Source organism: Macaca thibetana, chromosome 2 (genome assembly GCF_024542745.1).
Source record: "Macaca thibetana thibetana isolate TM-01 chromosome 2, ASM2454274v1, whole genome shotgun sequence".
NCBI classification, from domain to species: Eukaryota; Metazoa; Chordata; class Mammalia; order Primates; family Cercopithecidae; genus Macaca; species Macaca thibetana.
The window spans coordinates 145573550-145593742 of NC_065579.1; the positions used below are offsets into that span (position 1 = coordinate 145573550).

The 20193-nt window shown below is 44.6% G+C and overlaps 3 protein-coding genes across 3 annotated transcripts in view; 2 read left to right on the forward strand and 1 right to left on the reverse strand.

Annotated features, from left to right (window-relative positions):
- Positions 1-20193, forward strand: part of MBD4 (methyl-CpG binding domain 4, DNA glycosylase) — a 332365-nt gene that overhangs the window by 253172 nt on the left and 59000 nt on the right. The window lies entirely within an intron of this gene.
- Positions 1-20193, forward strand: part of ISY1 (ISY1 splicing factor homolog) — a 285043-nt gene that overhangs the window by 200736 nt on the left and 64114 nt on the right. The window lies entirely within an intron of this gene.
- The window catches only part of COPG1 (COPI coat complex subunit gamma 1), a 583372-nt gene that overhangs the window by 79970 nt on the left and 483209 nt on the right, over positions 1-20193 (reverse strand). The window lies entirely within an intron of this gene.

The window sequence follows — 20193 nt, forward strand, 5'->3', positions numbered from 1 at the left end:
CATTTTTAAGGGGTGGCTTTTATGGTATGTCAATTATATCTCAATAAAGCTGTTATTTAAAAAGATACCTATTTCACAAGGTTATTGTGTGGATTAAACAAGATCATGTGGCGTTTTATACATGTCTGTTATAATACTTGCTAAATATTGTCTTGTAAATACTTATTGCCTTCTGCCCATAGACATTAACACCTGCAGAGCCTGGCCTGAGCTGTCTTTTCAACTTTAGTTTTATTTTTATATTTTACTTTTTAGAGACAGGTTTTCACTCTGTTGCCCAGGCTGGAGTGCAGTGGCGTGATCATGGGTCACTGCAGACTTGACCTGTGGGGCTCAAGCAATCCTCCTGCTTTGGCCTCCTAAGTAAGCTGGGAGCACAAGCGCCCACCACCACCACCGGCTAAGCTTTGTTTCCTCAGTATTTAGCATAATACCTGACATTTGATGCTTCAGGAAGGAATTGCAGGTGAGAGACAAAGTAGAGAGAAGGACCACAGCCTTGACTCCAAGGCTTCTAATCTGGACTAACAGATGAGTGGTAGCTGACAGAGACTTTAAAATGATAAGCTGGTTTTGTTGTGCTCATTGTATGTTTGGTAAAGTACATTGTAGTTTAAATGAGTTGTATTTGAGCAGTGTGTAGAAATGCCCGGCTTAATCTATCCAAATTTTATTTATTTATTTATTTATTTTTTTGAGACGGAGTCTCGCTCTGTCGCCCAGGCTGGAGTGCAGTGGCCGGATCTCAGCTCACTGCAAGCTCCGCCTCCCGGGTTCACGCCATTCTCCTGCCTCAGCCTCCCGAGTAGCTGGGACTACAGGCGCCCGCCACCTCGCCCGGCTAGTTTTTTTGTATTTTTGTAGTAGAGACGGGGTTTCACGGTGTTAGCCAGGATGGTCTCGATCTCCTGACCTCGTGATCCGCCCGTCTCGGCCTCCCAAAGTGCTGGGATTACAGGCTTGAGCCACCGCGCCCGGCCAAACTATCCAAATTTTAAGTAAAGATACAGGTCCCAAACTCAAAAAGGAGGTGAGGGCCGGGCGTGGTGGCTCACACCTGTAATCCCAGCACTTTGGGAAGCCAAGGAGAGTGGATCACCTGAGGTCAGGAGTTAGAAACCAGCCTGGCCAACATGGCAAAACCCCGTCTCTACTAAAAAAAAAAAAAAAAAAGAATACAAAATTAGCCGGGTGTGGTGGTGCATGTAATCCCAGTTGCTTGGGAGGCCGAGGCAGGAGCATTGTTTGATCCTGGGAAGCGGAGGATGCAGTTATCCGAGATTGTGCCATTGCACTCCAGCCTGAGCAACAAGAGTGAAACTCTGTCTCAAAAAAAAAAAAAAAAGAGAGAGAGAGAGAGAGAGAAAGGCGAGGGGTAAAGCCTGAAAATGTGTCATCAGTCACCAGCAGTCTGTGGGCAAATCCATCCTACTAATGGGTTTCATTTGGCCAGAACAATCTTTTAAATAAGTTGCCAATAGTTGAAAATTAGAAGATTCTCAAAAACATCAAGAATTTTAACTTCTGCCAAAAAGTCAGATATGTGGCAACCCTAATCTCGTAGTCCCCAAAGGCAAAGACCAGCTGCCCTCAAGCGAGCTTAGTTGGCTCCTTTCATCTTAGATGGGAGTTGAAATGAACATTCCGGAGAGCAAGGAGGGACACCTCAAAGGACAGATCCTCCAGAATCACCAGCAAGTAGCCAGGCGCGGTGGCTCATGCCTGTAATCCCAGCACTTCAGGAGAGCGAGGAGGGAGGTTCACTAGGTCAGGAGATTGAGACCATCCTGGCTAACACTGTGAAACCCTGTCTCTACTAAAAATACAAAAAATTAGCCGGGCATAGTGGCTCATGCCTGTAGTCCCAGCTACTAGGGAGGCTGAGGCAGGAGACTGACGTGAACCCGGGAGGCAGAGCTTGCAGTGAGCCGAGATCATGCCACTGCACTCTAGCCTGGGCGACAGTGTGCGACTCCGTCTCAAAAAAAAAAAAAAAAAAAAGAAAAAGAAACACACCAGTAAGTACAGATGAGGAGGTGAAAGCAGGCACGGGGTGGCAGGTCTTGCATTCACTGGCCTTTCCATCTCCTTTTCTGGGTCACCAGTATTTAGCCTGGCTTCTCGTCTTGTTGCTTCACCATCAAGAATCTCAACATAGTCGACTTTGGAGGGCATGGACCCTTGTACTTGAAACTCTTTTCCACTCTATCCCTTTTCTCTTTCCCAGCAGAAGGCTAATGGAAACCAGAAATTAAAAGTAGCTCTATACTTCCTATTTATTCTGGCAAAATTCTTGGACTGAGTAGTATGGGTAATTGAGATAAGAAGTTTTGAGGCCGGGCGCGGTGGCTCAAGCCTGTAATCCCAGCACTTTGGGAGGCCGAGACGGGCGGATCACGAGGTCAGGAGATCGAGACCATCCTGGCTGACACTGTGAAACCCCGTCTCTACTAAAAACTACAAAAAACTAGCCGGGCGAGGTGGCAGGCGCCTGTAGTCCCAGCTACTCGGGAGGCTGAGGCAGGAGAATGGCGTGAACCCGGGAGGCGGAGCTTGCAGTGAGCTGAGATCCGGCCACTGCACTCCAGCCTGGGTGGCAGAGCGAGACTCCGTCTCAAAAAAAAAAAAAAAAAAAAAAAAGAAGTTTTGAGATATTTTGCCAAAGTGATTAAGACCAAAAATGTTGAGAACCATTGCTTTGTCGCATAGGATGAACGTGACTGAAATTATTATTCTTTATAAGGTCCTATGGGTTGTTTTCTGATATAATAAAAATAACAACAAAACATTTGAGTAGCACATTACAGTGTAAAAAGTACTTCTTATTCCAAACATGATTTGGAAAATCATGATTTGGAAAAGTACATGATTCCAAACTCACAGCCCTTTTGTGGTAAGTGATAACTTCCTCATTGTATGGCAGTTCCATTTAGAAACTATTCATATTGACATCGATTCTGGAGATTCCAGATTCCATTTGCTGTATCATTGCAAAGGCCAGCATAAAATACAAGCCAACTGCTGTTATCAGCAAATCAAGGTTGGAAGGTACTTAGAAAACAGGAAAAGCCTGTGGAAAATGCCTTGTCTTAGCGACTCTCAAATGCAATGTAATAAATGCTGGCTCTGAGGACAACGTATAAATCGGGCAATCTCAGGTGTGATGCCAAGAGGGAAAGTGAGGCATTCATTCAATAATAGTTCATTGGCCGGGCATGGTGGCTCACGGCTGTAATCCCAGCACTTTGGGAGGCCAAGGCGGGCGGATCACGAAGTCAGGAGATTGAGACCAGCCTGGATAACACATTGAAACCCCGTCTCTACTAAAAATACAAAAAAATTATTCGGGCGTGGTGGCGGGTGCCTGTAGTCCCAGCTACTCAGGAGGTTGAGGCAGGAGAATGGCGTGAATCCGGGAGGCGGAGCTTGCAGTGAGCCGAGATCGCCCCACTGCACTCCAGCCTGGGCGACAGTGCGAGACTCCGTCTCAAAAACAAAAGGTTAATTGAAGGCCCATGTGCCAATGTGCCAAGTATGCTGTTAGATACCGGGACCTTGCCTACCCTGGGCCTGTAGAGTCTGCTATTTATTTTATTTTATTTTATTTTAGGGACAGAGTCTTGCTCTGTCACCCAGGCTAGAGTACTCTAGGTATGTGCCACCACACTCGGCTAAGTTTTATTTTTAAATTTTTTTGTAAAGACGGGTCTCACGTTGTTGCCCAGTCTGGTCTCAAACTCCTGGCCTCAAGTGATCTTACCTCAGCCTCCCAAAGTGCTGGGATTACAAGCGTGAGCCACTGCACCCAGCCTGCAATTTAGAAACATATAATGAAATGATGAGATTTGTTTTCAAGACCTTCTATGGTTTTAATTGGCAAAGTTCGCTTTTTTTCCTCCCTACTGTGAATCTTAAGATATAATTTCACCTTTTATGCCCCTGTGTAACAACTCAATATATTATCCTTCACATAGAAATATATTACTTGGCACAGGGGCTCACTCCTGTAATCCCAGCACTTTGGGAGGCCAAGGTGGGCGGATCACTTGAGGTCAGGAGTTCGAGAGCAGCCTGGCCAACATGGTGAAACCCTGCCTCTACTAAAAATACAAAAATTAGCCAGGCATGATGGCGGGCACCTGTAGTCCCAGCTACTGGGGAGGCTGAGGCAGGAGAATCACTTGAACCTGGGATGCAGAGGTTGCAGTGAGCTGTGATGGCACCACTGCACTTCAACCTGGGTGACAGAGCAAAATTCTGTCTCAAAACAACAACAACAAAACAACAACAACAACAAAATTAGCCAGGCATGGTGGTGGGTGCCTTTAATTCCAGCTACTTGGGAGGCTGAGGCAGGAGAATTACTTAAACCCAGGAGGTGGAGGTTGTAGTAAGTCAAGATCGTGCCACTGCACCACTCCAGCCTGGGTGATAAAGTGAGACCCTGTTTCAAAAAAAAAAAAAAAAAGAAAAGAAAAGAAAAAAAGAAATATATCAAAGTAGGTATTAGGAGAAAGTGAGTAAGGGTCTGTACTATAGGTCTGATGTGAGGAAACTCAAGGAGACTGCTCCCTGGCTTCTCTAGGAAATCTACCACAAGAGATTTAATGGGGTCTTCAAGAAAGACCCTTGGAAGAAACCCTGGAAATGCTAAGACTTTGGCCAATGTCCCCTAGCTACTCAATGGGAAGTTATTTATTGGTTCTTGTTCAGCTGGGACCACAACCTAAGAATACTGGAAAGGTAACGGGAAAGAAGGGGAAAGGGAGATGTGAAAAAAGAGACAGAAATTAAAGAAAAATTCCACCCTTTAGTTGTGTCTTAGGTCTCCCTGAGTCCCAGTCAATACCCTGGGGCTTAATCCTGCTGTATTATTCTTCCAGTTTTCCATTAATCAAGGAAGTACAAGGTGCTGTGTGCAGCTGTGAACATGTGGGTGTGTACACACACACACACACACACACACAGATTGTTGTTCAAAACTTGGGATGTTACCTGCATCTATCCTGAATTTTTCAGGAATACACACCTTCCCCACCCCCTTACAAGCAGCCCTATATTCCTGGGAATAGCAGGCCAACAGGAAAAGCTTGCTGAACTGCCAATGTGCAGACATTCACATATCCCAGGCCCCAGCCCCGCACTCCCTAGGGTTCTTCTGCTCTAACTCCACACAGAAGGAATATGAAACAGAAACTTGTTTCTGTCCTCTTTTCTTCTCCCTGCAATTTAAAAAACATTGTTAATTCTCAAGGATAGCTGGCCAAAGCATTATGATTACTCTACAGAGTTCTTGCTATATTCAAAGGAGAAAACAATCTTGTGTTTTACTTTTAATGCCATAGTGTATTTCTTGAGAATCTTCTCTTCCAACGGAATTAGCACACAAATCATCCAACAAGTGACCCCCAAGCCTGTAAGATGCCAATATTGCATTAGGTGAGAGGCCCTGAAAATGCTGCCCCATCTCCTGCACTTCTCTTCTTCCACCATTAAACATTCCTTTGGATTATTCCAAGTATGGATTCCCACACTTGACTCCACTTGCATGTCATCAGCTCAGTTTTTGCCAAATCTATTGTTGTGCACCATCTTTCTAAATATTTACAACAAAATCATAGTCCCTGATGGATTGTAACAGGTCAGTCTTGGAGAGAGAAGGAAATGGCCCTGATTGCCCTAGGATGTCCCAAGGAAACTAGCTGTGTATTTGAAGTATCCAAAAGGAAAGAAAAGGGAGGCACAGAAAGGATCGTATTAGCCACCATTTCAGTTTTGTTCAGAGCTATCTTTGAATTCTGTGTCACCCAAAGCAAACCTCATTTGGGATAAACAACATCAGTAACATTTAGTCCCTTGAGAATATTACCTCAAATGGGGAAGTCAAAATCTCAAAAAGAAAATTACTTTCAATCATTATTTGAATACAATAGAAATTATATTATTGCCTATTCACAAGTCAAAAATATTTACTTATGTGTAATAAATCAGTGTAGACTTGATTTCATGACTTGGATGTATGAGACTGACAGAAACCGATTTTAAAAATCTTTTATCTTGGTAAAACATTTTGGAATTCACACAACATTTTCATATATTATACCTTATTTAATCCTCACCACAGCCCTTTGAAAATATCCAAAGCCTGTTTTCTTTAACATTGTTTGTGGGACATAGATATAAATTCCATATTCCCAGAAATCCTAGTACTTGCCTTCAAGTTTTTGCTATGGTTTGAGGGGAAATTATAAGAAACATTGTATATCAGTTTCTCCATGGCTAATTTGGGGTAATTGCAAAATTCATATAAATAAGCTACTCAAGGTAATCTTGGTCAGTGAGTGTTTTATAAGGTAATTTATTGAAATAAGAGCTGAAGTTTGAACTGTTAGCTCAGCTATGCAGACGGCTTCACTGTGAGCATTGCACCACAGCCAGGCTCTCTCAGTGCAGATCAGGACAGTTCACTGAACTCAGTAGGGCAGTACTGGCCGTGCCAGCTTGTACAATCCACAGCTTTATGGCCAGGACTGCAGAATCATGGCTTCCGCTTCCGTCAGGGGAGAAAGCAGCAGCAGCTGAGCAGATGAGAAAGCTAGAAAAGAAAAGCTTGTCTACTATCTGAAATTGCACTGGCTTTGACTTGTCCAAAAGCTATTTCCCCTTTCAAAGTCACTTCGTGAGCATTGACTGTACCAGAATAATCAGCATTCTCTGTGGCTGGCTGAAGGGTGAGTCAGGATTCTAAATTCTGGCTGCAGTGCTGGGGAAAATGGAAACACCAAGCAAGAAGTACATCATGATGTCAGCAGTTTCTGAGGACTGGTCAAAATGCCAGAAAACATGGCTGGCTTTACAGTGTAATAAATGTATCTGAATGCTCCAAAAAAATGAGGCAAAGGATTTGTGCTCATGACATCTGCCCTCAAGCAGGTAGATATTTTGATATGGTGTGCCTAGAACCTAACACACCACCAATTAAAGTGTATCGCTGGCATGCAAGGATGCAAAGAAATGCTGCTACATGTGAGGTGCAGCAGGCCCAAAGCTCCACAAGGTGGGCAGCCCCGAATGAAACTCCTTGGTCACTTCATCAATGATCCAAGCTCAAGTTTCAGAAATCGTTCATGTATTCCCAAATTTTACAGCACGTTGAGAAACAACGACCACCAAAATGTTAACACAAACAATCTCATATAACTGACAAAAGATTGCTATGCAGAACATATAAAGAACATTTAGGCTGGGCACGGTGGCTCACGCCTGTAATCCCAACACTTTGGGAGGCCGAGGCAGGTGGATCACCTGAGGTCAGGAGTTCGAGACCAGCCTGACCAACATGGAGAAACCCTGTCTCTACTAAAAATACAAAATTAGCCAAGCGTGGTAGTGCATGCCTGTAATCCCAGATACTCAGGAGGTTGAGGCAGGAGAATTGCTTGAACCCGGGAGGCGGAAATTGCAGTGAGCCAAGATTACACAAAACTCCGTCTTAAAAAGAAAGAAAAAAGAACTCTTACAAAGTAGTAAGAAAAAGACAAACAACCCAACAGAAAAAATAAGCAAAATAGCTCCTTCTTGAAAGAGGAAACCTGAATGGTCTACAAATATTTGAAGAAATGTTCAACCTCACTGGTAATCTGGGAAATGCTAATTGAAAAAAAAATGAGACACCAAATGGAAATTTATATTCGCACAAAAAACCTATATATAAATCTTAACAGCAGCTTTATTTCTAATAGCCCAGACTTGGAAATAAACATAGGTCCTTCAATGAGTGATGGCTGAACAGACCGTGGTCCATCCATACCATGGAATACCAACAATAAAAGGGATGGGTTTGTTTTTCTTGGGTTTTTTTTGAGATGGAGTCTCACTCTATCACCCAGGCTAGAGTGCACTGGTGCAATCTTAGCTCACTGCAACCTCTGCATCTCGGGTTCAAGCAATGCTCCTGTTTCAGCCTCCCAAGTAGCTGAGACTATAGGCATGCACCACCACGCCCAACTATTTTTTTTTTTTTTTTTTGAGACAGAGTCTCGCTCTGTCACCCAGGCTGGAGTGCAGTGGTGTGATCTCGGCTCACTGCAAGCTCCGCCTCCCGGGTTCACGCCATTCTCTTGCCTCAGCCTCCTGAGAAGCTGGGACTACAGGTGCCCGCCACCATGCCCGACTAACTTTTTTGTATTTTTAGTACAGATGAGGTTTTACCGTGTTAGCCAGGATGGTCTCGATCTCCTGACCTTGTGATCCGCCTGCCTCGGCCTCCCAAAGTGCTGGGATTACAGATGTGAGCCACCGAGCCTGGCCAACGCCCACCTAATTTTTGTTTTTTGTTTTTTGAGATGGAGTCTTGCTCTGTCACCCAGGCTGGAGTGCAGTAGCGCTATCTTGGCTCACTGAAACCTCCGCCTCCCAGGTTGAAGCAGTTATTTGCCTTAGCCTCCCGAGTAGCTGGGATTACAGGTGTGTGCCACCATGCCCGGCTAATTTTTATATTTTTAGTAGAGATGGGGTTTCACCATCTTGGCCAGCCTGGTCTTGAACTCCTGACCTCGTAATCCACCTGCCTTTGCCTCCCAAAGTACTGGGATTATAGGTGTGAGTCACCATGCCCGGTCTACTTCTTGTATTTTTAGTAGAGACAGGGTTTCACCATGTTGTCCAGGCTAGTCTCAAACCCTGGCTTCAAGTGATCTGCCTGCCTCAGCCTCCCAAAGTGCTAGGATTAAAGGTATGAGCCACCGTGCCCGGCCTTGGATTATTGATACATGCAACAACTTGTATGCTGAATATGCTGAGTGAAAAAAAGCCAATCTCTAACGGTTACATACTGCATCGTTCCTTTTTTTTTTTTTTTTTTTTTTTAGATGGAGTCTCTCCTGTCATCCAGGCTGGAGTGCAGTGGTGCAATCTCCGTTCACTGTAACCTCCGCCTCCTGGGTTCAACCAATTCTCCTGCCTCAGCCTCCCTAGTAGCCTAGTAGCTGGGACTACAGGCACGCGCCACTGCGACTGGCTAATTTTTGTATTTTTAGTTGAGAACAGGGTTTCACCACGTTGGCCAGGCTGGTCTTGAACTCCTGATCTCGTGATCTGGCGGCCTTGGCCTCCCAAAGTGCTGGAATTACAGGCGTGAGCCACCGTGCCCAGCCTAATTTTTTGTATTTTTTTTTTTTTTTTTTTTTTTTTTAGTAGAGATGAGGTTTCACCATGTTGGCCAGGCTGGTTTCAAACTCCTGACCTCAAGTGATCTGCCTTGTTGAGTCACCTTGCCTAGCCAGAAAGGATAAAATCTTGCAAGTGAAGAATAGAAATTAAAAAGGAGGGGGAGGCCAGGTGCAGTGGCTCACGCCAGTACTTTGGGAGGTCGAGGCAGGCTGATCACTTGAGGCCAGGAGTTCCAGACCAGCCTGGCCAACATGATAAAATCCCGTCTTTACTAAAAATACAAAAATTTGCCAGGTGTAGTGATGCATCCCTGTAGTCTCAGCTACTTGGGAGGCTGAGGCACAAGAATCGCTTGAACCCAGCAGATGGAGGTTGCAGGGAGCTGAGATTTCGCACAACAGGAAGATCGTTGTGTTTCAACTGTTCTGTATCTTGAGTGTGGAGGTGGATACATGGACCTACATATAACATCAAATTGTATATAATTAAATGCACTCACATACACATAAAATGAGTCTGAGTAAAACTAGGGAAACTTGTACAAAATTGGTGGACTGTGTCAATTTTGATATTCTGGTTGTGACTATACTTTTGCAAAGTATTATTATCAGTAGGATCTGGGTTAAGGGTATGCAAGTTCTCCATATTATTTCTTTCAACAACATGTTAAATCTACAGTTATCTGAATAAAATCTTTTTCTTTCTTTCTTTCTTTTTTTTAGACGGAATCTTGCTCAGGGTGGAGTGCAGTGGCACAATTTTGGCTCACTGCAACCTCTGCCTCCCAGGTTCAAGTGATTCTCCTGCCTCAGCCTTCTGAGCGGCTGGGACTACAGGTGCTCACCACCACACCCAGCTAATTTTTTATATTTTTAGTAGAGATAGGGTTTCACCACGTTGGCCAGGATGGTCTCAATCTCCTGACCTTGTGATCCACCTGTCTTGACCTCCAAAAGTGGTGGGATTTCAGGTGTGAACCACCGTGCCTGGCCTGAATAAAAATTTAAATAAAAAGAGACACCATATTTCACCCCTGAGATTGGCAAACAAATTTTAAAATCTCACAGTATAAAGTTCTGGCAAGGGTGTAAGAAACATGAAGCCTTCATCTACTGCTACTGAGAGTATAATTAGCTATGGCCACTTTTGAGAGTAATATGACAAGCAACCAGTGAAATTTAAAATACGACCCTTCATTGCTCAACATTCACCTTCTGGGGCATATATACTCTAGAGAAATTATTCTGCATGGGCCTGAAAAAATTTGCACATTTGCATATAAGGGTTTATGATAGCAAAGGAGTGAAAATAACATAAATATCCTCTAATAGGTGAATGAACAAGTAGAACATAGTTTATTTATAATATAAAGCAGAATAAAGTAATGAACTAGATGAGAATGAACATATATATATATACACACACACACGCAGATAGATCTTAGAGACAGAATATCAAATTTAAAAAGCAAGTTATGGATTGATATTTATTTATTCAACAAATACTTGGGTGCTAACCATGTGTCAGGAGCTGTTCTGGGAGCTAGTAGTACAGCAGAAAACAGACAAAGCAAGATAAAATTTCTGCTTCACATATCTTACATTATTGAATGGGAACACAAATAAGCAAATAGACACGATACTATTTACATAAAAATGCTAAGGGTGCATGTATGGTTTGGAACATATATCACATGTACACACATACACACACATGTTAATGTATACACCCATTTTTTAACTGCTCCTTGCGGAACAGGGGTACCCTAAAAGCAGTGTGCCTAGGGAAGCCATACTTTTTAAAAAATAATATTTAAGGCCGGGCACAGTGGCTGATGCCCCGTAATGCCAGTACTTTGGGAGGCCAAGGCGGGTGGATCACCTGAGGTCAGGAATTCGAGACCAGCCTGACCAACAAGGTGAAACCCCGTCTATACTAAAAATACAAAAATTAGCCAGGCGTGGTGGTGTGCACCTGTAATCCCAGCTACTTGGGAGGCTGAGGCAGGAGAATCACTTGAACCTGGGAGGCGGAGGTTGCAGTGAGCCAAGACGGCACCATTGCACTCCAGCCTGGGCAACAGAGCAGGACTCCATCTCAAAAATAAATAAATAAATAAAATCTCGAAAATAATATTTTTAAATGGACTAGAAGGATATACATAATTTTTTTTGGAGACGGGGTCTTGCTATGTTGCCCAAGCTGCTCTTAAACTCCTGAGTTCAAGGGTCCTTCCACCTCAGCCTTCCGAGTAGCTGGGACTACAGGCGCATACCACAGGGCCCAGTTTATACTATTTTTATCATATTGGGAGAAAGGAAAATAAGTAGGACTTGGGTGAGGGTAGTTGAAGGGAATGTTAACTATATTTTCAATTTTTTTTTTTTTTTTTTGAGGCAGAGTCTCACTGTGTCACCCAGGCTGGAGTGCAGTGGCGCGATCTCGGCTCACGCAAGCTCCGCCTCCCGGGTTCACACCATTCTCTTGCCTCAGCCTCCCAAGTAGCTGGGACTACAGGCTCCCACCGCCACGCCCGGCTAATTTTTTGTATTTTTATTAGAGACGGGGTTTCACCGTGTTAGCCAGGATGGTCTCGATCTCCTGACCTCATGATCCACCCGCCTCAGCCTCCCAAGGTGCTGGGATTATAGGCGTGAGTCACCGCACCCAGCCTATATCTGCAATATTTTAATTATATAAAAGCCATTCTTTGGCCAAGTATAAACACAAATTTTTCTTTTGTAGTTACAATTAATAATTGAAAGATATTTTTATAGTATAAAAATTTAGAGTCTAAGTTAATATTTCATAAATTGAGGTCTGAGCACATTTCTCAAGATTGAAAACTACTGAGGTATTTATTTGCCAAACTCACGAGTGACTAATTTATAAACTAGAATGGCCATTTGTGTTAATTTCCGAAGGGGCTAGAGACTCAATGAACAAATAGGTAATATAAAACCTGGGCTCTCCTTTTCTTATCATCACTGCAATTAATTGCATTAATCAGGCATTAAGCCCCTTATGAGATGTGGCTGGCACCCTAGTTTAGATCATGTTCAAAACATCTGCTCTTTTTGGAATTTGTAGGAACTCTGTGCAACTCTTTAGAGGTCTCCTTTTCTCATTTAAAATGAATAGATTAGGCTAAATATCTGAGATTAGACTAAATACTTTTCTGGATGTTAGATTCTAATTCACCAATTTATATAGTAGTTCCTTTTCAATTTAATCTTTACAAATTTGTTATTATTATTATTATTTTTGAGACGGAGTCTCGTTCTTGTCTCCCAGGCTGGAGTGCAATGGAGCGATCTCAGCTCACTGCAACCCCCCGCTCTGATTCTCCTGCCTTAGCCTTCTGAGTAGCTGGGATTACAGGCGCCGGCCACAGCTGGCTAATTTTTTTATTTTTAATAGAGATGGGGTTTCACCATGTTGGCCAGGCTAGTCTCGAACTCTAGACACATAGCTAGAAAGTACTAGAATCAGGATTTCAAGAGTCTGACTCTAAACCCTTTGCAGAGGTTTTGGTTTTTGTTTGTTTGGTTTTTTTTTTCTTGAAACGGAGTCTTGCTCTGTTGCCCAGGCTGGAATGCAATAGCACGATCTCGCCTCGCTGCGAACTCCGCCTCGTGGGTTCAAGCAATTCTCCTGCCTCAGCCTCCCAAGTAGCTGGGATTACAGGCGTGCACTACCATGCCTGGTTCATTTTTTTTTTTTTTTTTTTTTTTGAGACAGTCTCGCTCTGTTACCCAGGCTGAAGAGCAGTGGCATGATCTTGGCTCACTGCAACCTCTGCCTCCCAGGTTCAAATGATTCTCCTGTCTCGGCCTCCCAAGTAGCTGGGACTGCAAGTGTGTGCCACCACACCCAACTAATTTTTTTGTATTTTTAGTAGCGACAGGTTTCACCATGTTGGTTAGGTTGGTCTCGAACTCCTGACCTCATGATCCACCCGTCGCAGCCTCCCAAAGTGCTGTGATTACAGGTGTGAGCCACTGGTGCCAGGCCACAGAGGCTTTTGTTAAGAGTTAAATGAGGCTGGGCACGGTGGCTTATGCCTATAATCCCAGAACTTTGGAAGGTGGAGGAGGATGGACCACTTGAGTTCAGGAGTTTAAGACCAGCCTGGCCAACATGGTGAAACCCTGTCTTTACTAAAAATACAAAAATTATGGCTGGGTGTGGTGGCTCACACCTGTAATCCCAGCACTTTGGAAGGCCGAGGTGGGCGGACCACCTGAGGTCAGGAGTTTGAGACCAGCCTGGCCAACATAGTGAAACCTCGTCTCTACTAAAAATACAAAAAACAATACGTGGTGAAACCCTGTCTCTACTAAAAATACAAAAATTAGGTGGGTGTGGTGGCACATGCCTATAATCCCAGCTACTCGGGAGGGAGGCTGAGGCAGGAGAATGGCTTGAACCCGGGAGTCAGAGCTTGCAGTGAGTCGAAATGGCACCACTGCACTCCAGCCTGGCGACAGAGTGAGACTCCATTAAAAAAAAAAAAAAATATATATATATATATATATATATATATATATACACACACACATACCCGGGAGGTGGAGGTTGCAGTGAGCCAGGATTGCACCATTGCACTCCAGCCCGGGCAACAATGTGAGACCTCGTCTCAAAAAATAAAAATAAAAAAGTTAGCCAGGCGTGGTGGTGGGTACCTGTAATCCCAGCTACTCCGGAGGCTAAGGCAGGAGAATCACTTGAGCAGGCAGCAGAGGTTGCAGTGAGCCAAGGTTGCACCAGTGCACTCCAGCCTGGATAACAGAGCAAGACATAAATAAATACATAAATAAATTAATTAACCATACCAAAAAACTCCATTATTTTGGTATCTATTACTTAGTTCCAAGTTTAATTAAATTATGTAGATACTTGATATAAAATTACTTTTTAAAAAAAATTAATGCAGCTTCTTTTCTTTTTTTTCTTTTCTTTCTTTTTTCTTTTTTTCTTTTTTTTGAGATGGGATCTCACTCTGTCACCCAGTTTGGAGCTCAGTGGTGCTATCTCGGCTCACTTTAACCTCCACCCTGGGCTCAGGTGATTCTCCCACCTCAGCTTCCTGAGTAGCTGGGACTACAGGCAGGCGCCACCACGTCTGGCTAATTTTCTGTATTTTTGGTAGAGGCAGGGTTTCACTATGTTACCCAGGCTGGTCTCAAACTCCTGAGCTCAAGCAATCTACCTGCCGCAGCCTCTCAAAGTGTTGGAATTACAGGCGTGAGCCACTGCACCTGGCCAGCTATTTTTCTTTTAAGGAAAAAAAGAGGCTGCTCTGCTTATGGAGTAGTCCTTCTTTATTCCTTTCCTTTATACAAAGAAAAAGAAAAAGAATGGGTGGTTTTACTTTGAAACTTTTACTTTGAAACTTTTTTTTTCTTTTGAGATGGAGTCTCGCTCTGTAGCCCAGGTTGGAGTGCAGTGGCGCCATCTCGGCTCACTGCAAGCTCTGCCTCCCGGGTTCACGCCATTCTCCTGCCTCAGCCTCCCGAGTAGCTGGGACTACAGGCACCCGCCACCACGAGGGTCATTTTTTGTATTATTAGTAGAGTCAGGGTTTCACCTTGTTAGCCAGGATGGTCTTGATCTCCTGACCTTGTGATCCACCCGCCTCAGCCTCCCAAAGTACTGAGATTACAGGCATGAGCCATCGCGCCTGGCCTACTTTGAAACTTTTTTTTTTTTTTTTTTTTTTTTTTTTTTTTTGAGACGGAGTCTCGCTCTGTCGCCCAGGCTGGAGTGCAGTGGCCAGATCTCAGCTCACTGCAAGCTCCGCCTCCCGGGTTTACGCCATTCTCCCGCCTCAGCCTCCCGAATAGCTGGGACTACAGGCGCCCGCCACCTCGCCCGGCTAGTTTTTTGTATTTTTTTAGTAGAGACGGGGTTTCACTGTGTTAGCCAGGATGGTCTTGATCTCCTGACCTCGTGATCCGCCCGTCTCGGCCTCCCAAAGTGCTGGGATTACAGGCGTGAGCCACCGCGCCCGGCCTACTTTGAAACTTTTAAAACTATTTGCAAATACAATTTTTCTCTAACCAGTTAGTTTGCAGTAGAGAGTTTCAATTTAAGGTCACAGAGGAGGACGCCAACTAACTTATAAAATGCTCACTAAATGCTTGGTCAGTGTTTCATATTTTCTTTATCATCAGTTAGCATTCCCTACACTATCACTTTAGAGAGTCAATGGAATTTCATAGGAGTAGGCCTCAGTAACTACTGGGAGGCCAGTAGCACTGTTCAAGCACATGGGCTGTGTTTGAAGCTTGACCTGTCATTTGTTCACTTTCTGACCTTGAGCAGATTACTTAAACTCTCTGTACCTGTTTCCTCATGGGGATAATACAAGTACTTCTAGGGTGTTTGTGAAAACTCATAAAGAGGTTAAAAACATTGCCTGGCATATAGTAAGCACCCAATAAATAAGAATAAGAAATAATATTTGAGGCCGGGCGCGGTGGCTCAAGCCTGTAATCCCAGCACTTTGGGAGGCCGAGGCGGGCGGATCACGAGGTCAGGAGATCGAGACCATCCTGGTTAACACGGTGAAACCCCGTCTCTACTAAAAATACAAAAAACTAGCCGGGCGCGGTGGCAGGCGCCTGTAGTCCCAGCTACTCGGGAGGCTGAGGCAGGAGAATGGCGTAAACCCGGGAGGCGGAGCTTGCAGTGAGCTGAGATCCGGCCACTGCACTCCAGCCTGGGTGACAGAGCAAGACTCCGTCTCAAAAAAAAAAAAAAAAAAAAAAAAAAAGAAATAATATTTGAATAGTAATTATGCCAGAAACTGTTATAAGAGCTGTATCTATATTAACAATTAGCTATTACTAGTATTACTAATTCCTAGTTCAGGATTTAGCTTAGTAAACTTTCTGCTTCAGAAGCAAATATGAGAGGTGAAAACACCAATTTATTCTCCTCAGTCTTAGTTACATACTTTCCAAGTAAAGTCACAGAGCACCATTTCCTTGCTGGCAGGGACAAGACATGGGTTTATATATCACCTATCCCCTCAATTTAAGAGCATGTACTAAGCAGTTGGGCATTTAAGCAGAAATTAAGAGTTGCCAGGTATTGCTGCTCAACTGGTACCCATTTTAGGAATGATGCTGAATCATAGCATTTTAGCTGGTCTTCTCTCAGGACACTTAAGGCTAGTTTTTTGTATTTTTAGTAGAGATGGGGTTTCACCATGTTAGCCAGGATGGTCTCGATCTCCTTACCTCGTGATCCGCCCGCCTTGGCCTCCCAAAGTGCTGGGATTACAGGCGTGAGACACTGCGCCCAGACTTTTTTCTTTCTTTTTTTTTTTGAGGCGGAGTCTTGCTCTGTCGCCCAGGCTGGAGTGCGGTGGCCGGATCTCGGCTCACTACAAGCTCCGCCTCCCGGGTTCACGCCATTCTCCTGCCTCAGACTCCTGAGTAGCTGGGACTACAGGCGACCGCCACCTCGCCTGGCTAGTTTTTCGTATTTTTTAAGTAGAGACGGGGTTTCACCGTGTTAGCCAGGATGGTCTGGATCTCCTGACCTCGTGATCCGCCCGTCTCCGCCTCCCAAAGTGCTGGGATTACAGGCTTGAGCCACCGCGCCCGGCCTCTTTTTTTTTTTTTTTTTGAGATGGCGTCTCCCTCTTTCGCGCAGGCTGAAGTGCAGTGGCCCAATTTTGGCTCACTGCAACCTCCGCCTCCCAGGTGCAAGCAATTCTCCTGCCTCAGCTTCTTGAGTAGCTGGGATTACAGGTGCCCACCACCACACTCGGCTATTAGTAGACCTCAGGTGATCCACCTACCTCCACCTCCCAAGTGCTGGGAATTTTTTGGGTTTTTTTTCTTTTCTCTTTTCTTTTTTGGAGACTGAGTCTCACTCTGTTGCCCAGGCTGGAGTGCAGTGGCCCGATCTCGGCTCACTTCAAGCTCTGCCTCTCTGGTTCAAGTGATTCTCCTGCCTCAACCGCTCGAGTAGCTGGGACTATGGGTGCCCGCCACCACGACCGGCTAATTTTTTGTATTTTTAGTAGAGACGGGATTTCACTGTGTTAGCCAGGATGGTCTTGATCTGTTGACCTCGTGATCCGCCTGCCTCAGCCTCCCAAAGTGCTGGGATTACAGCCATGAGCCACCGCACCCGGCCAGTGCTGGGAAGTTTTTTGTATTTTTAGTAGAGACGGGGTTTCACCGTCTTAGACAGGATGGTCTCGATCTCCTGACCTCGTGATCCGTCCGCCTCGGCCTCCCAAAGTGCTGGATTACAGGCGTGAGCCACCGAACCTGGCCGACACTTAATACTTTCTTATGGCCCTTGTTATCCTGCAAGTTCTTCAAGGGCAAACTCTGTCTTAACTAGTCACCTTTGTAACCCTTGCAATGCTGAGTATGAGACTGAACACTGGAGGAGAGGAGGGGAATAAAACATCTCCAGGGAAGAGGAATGTAATGGGAGCCTCTTCAAGTCCCACTGGCAGCTTATCTTTTGAGTGAGCTTTTTCCTATTTTCAAACATCTCTAGTAAAATAGATGTACCAAAGGGCATATCCAGGCAATACAAGCCATTGTAGTTAAATTCCACCATACACCTTTTCTGGAGATAGTCATGGTGCCTAACGATCAGCCTGGCTCTATTAATAATAGTCATTACAGGAAGCTGCACACCAGGTAGAAAGAGCCATTAGCTGTTACTACTCCACTGCCAAGAAGTAAAGACATTATGTTTCCATTTCTTCTACTTAAGTCTTTTAAAACCTATAGAACATTATGTCCAGTATCTCTGTCTCACACTTACTTTCATTTTCTATAGCTGTTAAAATTTTTGTTTTAAATATTAGGAATATTCCATTCATGGGTCTATAATGAACAGCAAACATTTTATAGAGTACCATGGTTGGAATGAATGGTAAACAAAAATAAGTCAGAAAATACTAATTTTTGGTCCTACGGTAATTTTAACTTGTCCTCCTGGTGTGGTGTGGACACACCCAGGTTGGACTTCATACACAGCCTCTTGCATTATATTGACTCATTGTTAGAGCTCAGGAAGTCACTACCTAAGTGTCTGATTGCTACACTACACATTACCTCAAGATACTATGAAGGTTAATCAGATTACAGAGGGGACATCTATAAAGCTGAGTAAGCCTCTTGGTAATAAAACTACATAAATACAAAATACTGTTTTTTATTGGCAGATAATATATCGTGTTTTAGCACAACACATAAGCTGCTAGGCATGTATTCAATCTGATTGGGATTTGGTTAAATTTGGTTAAAAAATTTTTACCTTAGGTTGCTTCAATTAAAAAAATGTTTAAGGCTGGGTGCGGTAGCTCACACCTGTAATCCTTTCACTTTGGCCTAGTACCGCTTGAGGCCAGGAGTTCAAGACAAGCCTGGCCAACATGGTGAAACCCCATCTCTACTAAAAATACAAAAATTAGCCAGGCGTGGTGGAGGGCGCCTGTAATTGCAGCTACTCAGGAGGCTGAGGCAGAATTGGTCAAACATGGGAGGTGGAGGTTGCAATGAGCTGAGATCGCACTCCAGCCTGGGAGACATAGGGAGACTCTGTCTCAAAAAATAGTAATAGATAAATTTAAAAAGTTCAGTCAGGTGCATTGGCTCATGCCTGTAATCCCAGCAGTTAGGGAGGCTGACCACCTCTTTGGGTGGGCGGATCACCTGAGGTCGGGAGTTTGAGACCAGCCTGACCAACATGGAGAAACTCTGCTTCTACTAAAAATACAAAATTAGCTGGGCGTGGTGGCGCATGCCTATAATCCCAGCTACTCTGGAGGCTGAGGCAGGAGAATCTCTTGAATCCGGGAGGTGGAGGTTGCAGTGAGCCGAGATCGTGCCATTACACTCCTGCCTGGGCGACGGAGCGAGCCTCCGTTCTCAAAAAAAAAAAAAAATTTAAAATATCATTGGTCCTTAAAGTTATGCATTCATTCTCTGATAATTGCTATGTTGAACACAATCTCCTGCTTTACAATGATTAAGCACTAATGATTTGAACCCAGGTTTAATGCCTGATTCTCAGCACAGGTGCTCTGCCTTCTCACGAACATGATTTCAAAAATCATAGCACTGGGATTAGGGAGTGGTGGCCCATGCCTGTAATGCCAGCGACAGAGCAAGACCCCACTCTTAAAAAAAAAGAAAAAGAAAAAGAAATCATAGTATTGAACTTGGAGGTTTCTCTGAGATTAAACTTGGGACTCTTCCCTTTTTTTTTGTTTCGAATAAAGCCATTCTAGGATGAGACACAAAATTCTAAAATATTATAGTTTACAGTTAACAATTTAAATTGGGTTTAATCTTGACAAGACTATCTAGGGCTATATACACAAATCTCTTTTGGAGAAAATACCGTATCTAAACTGAAGTCTATTCCTGAATATGACAGACCAGGTCAAAAGGTTCTCCTGGCCCTCCAGGGGGATGTCACTCACAAACGTGCTAAACGTCACACTCTGGGTCCCACTCCCTTCCATGCTCATGACCTTCCCAGGAAGGCCCCTCGCCCTTACAAGGCACTTTCATCTTGGGAAGATACATCAGTCCTGGCGGAGAAAGGAGCAAGGCCTTCCCCGGCTCACAAAATCAATACAAATCTCAGCCTACATCCCACAGCCGTGACGACCGTGACCTGGCATCCCCTTTTCTGCAAACTTAAATGTTATCTGGAAATCGGGCCTGGCTCTGAAAGCCAAGGGGCTGGCAGGAGCCCGAGAAGGGGGAGAAACTTTCTGCGGCCCCAAGCTAATCGCAGTCACTGCACCGAGACCCGTCCCCTGGCATCCCTTTGCTCCAGCTGACAAGACAGACCACCAAGGTCAGCCAGATTTCCACCCAGTCCGGCCGGGCCCGGATCCAGCTGGGAACCGCCCGAGAAGCATCGGGACCGGGATCCCAGCGGGAAAGGCCGCGCCCGGGGCACAGCGGGTAAGGCCGCGGCGCGCAGAAGCACTCGCCCCGCCCCGCGCCGCGCTCTGGATGGGCGGCC